This window comes from Fukomys damarensis, unplaced genomic scaffold, assembly GCF_012274545.1.
Source record: "Fukomys damarensis isolate Sample0158 unplaced genomic scaffold, DMR_v1.0_HiC HiC_scaffold_12, whole genome shotgun sequence".
NCBI lineage: Eukaryota > Metazoa > Chordata > Mammalia > Rodentia > Bathyergidae > Fukomys > Fukomys damarensis.
Window position 1 is genome coordinate 56807602 of NW_022900924.1, and position 4277 is coordinate 56811878.

The following is a 4277-nucleotide window of genomic DNA, read 5'->3' on the forward strand; positions in this document are numbered from 1 at the left end:
CGGCACCAGAGCCTGCGCACGCCCAGGGTAGGCAGCCCTCGGCCTCGGCTTCGCTGTGTGGCCCGGGAGCCGAGTCTTCGTCTGTGACGTGGGCCCGGTTACTGGCTGCACCTGAGCGGCAAAGAAGCGCAGCTGTCCGATCGCCCGAAGAGAGCTGGGCCCCGTGGAGTTCACAGTGCAACGACTGCAATCCACACCGAGACACGGGAGCCAGGTGGGCGAGAGCGCGAGGCGGGTCGGGGTGCAGACGAGAGGCGCCAGCTGGGCCGCTTCCCAGCCCCACCCACCGCTATCAGGTTCCTCTACGCATGCTTCACACGTGGACAGCAGCATCTGGCTGCTGGAGGCTGGCCCCGCCCACTTCCTGTGCTACAAGGTCAGCGATGGCCTGGAGGCCACACAGGACCCTGGGCAGGGCCCCGACTCCTCTCTCCCTACCCTGGTCTTTCCGTAGAGTGTGCAGCCTCCTGTTTCTTCACCGTGGAGCTTCTGCCCTCAGCTCAGCTCCTGCGCCAGTGCACACAGCGTCCTAATCAAGAAAAAACCAATAAACCCAATCAAACAGCCCTTTACGGAATGGCTGGCGGGAGGAGACACAGGCTCCATTCACTAACAAAGCCAGTCCTGGAGGTTATCTTGGAAACCTAGCCAGAGCTTTTACTGCATTTTAATCTACTCCATTCACTGTTTGTGGGCTGGAATCTGATTCAGAAACCAGGTCAACAGTTTCAAGACTGCAGCTGGTGGGCAAGTGATGGTATAAGTCCTCCTTTGAATCATGCTCCTGAGTTTTTGCTCCGGCTCTGTGGAAGGAACGTCTGGCCAAACCGCCAAGGGATCTGAGTTCCAATTCTGATTCAGTCACCCAGTGCGACCATGGGAAGCCATGCAAAGGTGTCTTGGTTTGGGTTCCCCAAAAGTAGGTCCTGCACTAAGGACCTGGGTGCAGGAAGTTCATTTGGCCAGGGCCTGGGGAGCACAGGATGGGGAAGAGGAAAAGCGGTACAGAGTGGGACCACGCGCAGGCCTGTGGGGAAAGTGGTAGACGCCTCCAAACTGCCCCTGCAGGCTGCAGGGCCAGGCACGCGTCTGCTGCAGCTGCATGTGAGCTCCAGTGGCTGGGGGCTATGGGTGGGCACCAACAGTGTCTGCTGCCGACTCATAGTAGCTGAATATCAGAAGAGATGGATAATGAGAATGCGGTACTTACATACAATGGAGTGTTACTCTGCCACAGAGAAGGATAAACTTGAGTCGTCTGTGGGAAAATAGATACAATTTGAGACTGTAACACTCAATGAAATAAGACACAAAGTTAATTTTTTGGGAGGGACAGGGTCTTGCTGTGTAGTCCAGGCTGGGCTTGAACTCACTATATAGCCCAGAGTGGCCTCAAACTCACCGAAATTCTCCTGCCTCAGCCTCCTGAGTGCTAGGATCACAGGTGTGTGACACCATCATGCTCAGCAACACAGTTAAATATTGTACAGTTTCTCTTACTTGAGAAACCCAAAATATAAATAAGTTAACGGACAAAGTAAAAGAGCGATAATAGGAAATGGGGATCGGCCACGGAGACCGGGACGGGATCTGGGGATGGGAGAGGTGGGAGAGAGGAGGGAAGGGGAAGCCCAAAGGGTGGAGAGGCTCTGTGTAAATGCTGCAGTTCCCCAAGACAAGTGTGTTTACTGTTTATCACAAACATGTAGCCCCAGTAAAGCGGGGGGGACGAAAGCTGTTCCAGCTCCTCAGGAAGGTCTGTGGCGCTGAGCAGGAACTCATGAAAAATTCAGGAGTGCAGATAAGACATCCAGCAACTCTGACAAGACGTAGAGAATCTGCAGTTCTAAGGTTACTGGAGGTAGAATGACCAGGGCATGCACACACACACACACACACACACACACACAGCCCACCTCAAGAGCTGGGGGTGCCACTTGTGCACAACGTCTGGTCTGTGGGGCACGCAGGGGTGCAGTGTCGGACTCTGTGCCAGCTCAGCGTCCCCAACGGGCCCGGCGAATTCAGCCTGGCATCTGTCCTCACCCTGGTCCTCCAGGATGGCCGTCCAGCCGGGCTGGGGTCACACTTCCCGGACTGTCCTGAAGGGGGTGTGGCCCTGGGCTCAGAGCAGGTTAATGGGAGGTCCTCGGAGCTGGGACTGCCACACCGAACCCAACTCCCCCAGCTCCCCGCGCTCGTTCCGCCCACCCCTTCTTCCTCTCATGCTGGGAATTGAACCCGCGGCATGGAATTGAACACTGAGCTCCAGAAGAGCCAGGGTGATGGGCAGGCACCAGCAAGCCGGGATGCCCTTTGTCTTTCCCCTGCCCCTGGTCCCTTCCTCCCTTCTGCAGCTGGGATGGGGTGTGGGGCTCACCAGGGTGGACGCTGCAGACTGACTGAGGGCGATGCAGAGGGTGCTGGGAGGATCGGGCCCTCCAGTCTCTGAAACTTCGCGTCACCTCAGCCTCTGCTTCTGCCTGGAAAGCTCACTCCACACTCGAGGGAGAAATAGCCGGTCCTGCCTGGGCCAGGGCCTTTGAGTCTCTTGTTACTGACAGATGAGAGACATTTTCTCTGCCCACTAAATCCCTGCTGCCATGTGGTGCCCTGTCTGGGGGACCCCACCCCTGCACAGCCAGGCTCCTTGCCGCTCTGGCTGCCGTGGTCCTTGATCCTGAGTCATCGATGGCCATCGGCCCCACAAGCCTTTGCCACTGGTGGGGTCGTTATTTTGGCAGGGTGTATCTGACCCTCAGGGCGCTCTAGGTGGGGTGGAGCCACCTACCATGCAACAGCTGCTACCTCCCGTGACTGCGTCCGCCTCTTCCTGGCCCAGGCACTGGCGCCCATGCCGGGCCCTGTCTGGAGAGGAACTCCCAGCTCCCGGCCCCTGTGGGGTCCTCAGAGGGTCCCTTGTCGGGAGCCCAGAGGCCTACAGTGGAGACCCACACACTAATGCACAGTCTCCCAGGGACCCTGGGTAAGGCACGTGTACCCACTGCTCCTCTCAGGCTCCTGCCTGGCTCCAGTTCTGAGCAGTCCTGAGCCCCTGAGCCCCACTGACTCCTAGCAGGTGCAGGCTTCCTCTCTGTCAGGCTCCTCCATCCAGTCCCACGGTCTGGATTTGTCCTCGCTTGGCCCCTCCAAGGCTTCCAGAGAGGTCCACTTTCACCCATCTCTTCGCTAGTGCCCCTGACTGCGTGTCTCCGGGTCAGCACCCAAACCGAGCCCTGGACCCCACTCCTGTCTCACAGCCTGTGTCTGGGACTTGGAACCCAAGTCAGGCTGCCCCCAGAGGGTGCCTTTTCCAAAGCACACAGTGGCTCCGGCCCCGCCCCAGACTATTCCGTCTGGTTCTTGGTCCAGGGTGGGGGACAGGCCTGAGGCAGTGCAGTCTCCCAGCGCCCCACCCACACCCTGCCCTCTCAGCCTGGCACAAAGCCCACCTACTGAGCCATCCTGTGTCCCATGAGGAACACGAATTGGAACAGAACTGAGAAGGGAGTTGGTCATGTTTGGGCAGCGTCAAGGGTCAAGAGTCAAAGGTCATGGGTCACCAGTGTGCCCCCCCCAGGTAGGAACCAGAGACATCCAGATGCCATGCAGGGGCAGGGCTGTGTCCTAATGCACACTCCCCCCACCTCACCCATCCCTACATCCACTCTCCCTAATTATTCAGGAGTCTGCACCTGGGCCAGTGGCTGACAGCAGCAGTGTGAGAGGCATCGGGGCAAAGCCAGTACTGAGCAAGGGACCCGGCAGAGCGCAGCCTCGAGTGGCTCCAGGCAGCAAACCCAAGGGGAGCTCCTCCCACTGGTCAGCCCGTCCTCGGAGGAGGATGAGGGGCCCTGGGGACACCACCAGTGCTGACCTTGTCTCAGTGACTGAAGTTGGAGGGAGCCTAGTGGTGGCCAGCGCCCCCTGCTTCTTGATGCGGCAAGAGTGCCCAGCAGGGGGCGTCAGCTGGGCTGTGGTCATCAGATGTGCAATTCAGTGACGTTCAGAGCACAGCTGCAGCCCCTCTGCTAGGAGAGGCCATACCAGAGGGAGGGGTCCGGGGAACTGGAAGACCACACTTGCTGGGAATTCCATGGCTCCTTGGGTGCTCTGGGGTTCTCCGAACGTCACTTCCTGTGTCCATGTGGACGGATGTCATTTGGTGACGACCGAGGGGTGGCAATGGCCCCAGGCCTCGGCCCTCCTCCTGTCCAGTAGGTTGTCCTTTGCCTGCCGGCTGCGGCTGCTGTGACGCTTCTGGGCAGTTAGAAGGA

At 58.8% G+C, this 4277-nt stretch overlaps 1 long non-coding RNA gene across 1 annotated transcript; it reads right to left on the reverse strand.

The window, feature by feature from the left end:
- Nucleotides 1–7: 7 nt before the first annotated feature.
- On the reverse strand, nucleotides 8–3854 carry LOC104862422. Its single transcript, XR_780317.2, has 5 exons — nucleotides 2381–3854; nucleotides 1917–2102; nucleotides 1211–1258; nucleotides 439–529; nucleotides 8–111 (listed from the first exon to the last, which is right to left on the reverse strand). It is a non-coding gene; the product is annotated as an uncharacterized LOC104862422 (long non-coding RNA).
- Between the last annotated feature and the right edge of the window lie 423 nt (nucleotides 3855–4277).